Here is a 202-nt window from a genome sequence, read left to right as displayed (position 1 = left end):
CCGCCTGCCGCCGCTGCAGCTCTGCCTCTCCCCAAGCAGCCCAGGCAGCCCGCCTGTCCCTGCCATTGGCCCGGGAATATTTGGGGGCCTGTCAGGGGAATATTTGATTGGTTGATAAAAGCAGTCCCTGGACCCTTTCCCTTATCACTGTAAAGGCCCCACCACAGTCCCTAAAAGGCGAGGCTGCACTGCGCACCAATCA

Source organism: Myotis davidii, unplaced genomic scaffold (genome assembly GCF_000327345.1).
Source record: "Myotis davidii unplaced genomic scaffold, ASM32734v1 scaffold512, whole genome shotgun sequence".
In the NCBI taxonomy this organism is placed as follows: domain Eukaryota; kingdom Metazoa; phylum Chordata; class Mammalia; order Chiroptera; family Vespertilionidae; genus Myotis; species Myotis davidii.
This window is presented reverse-complemented; position numbering follows the sequence as displayed.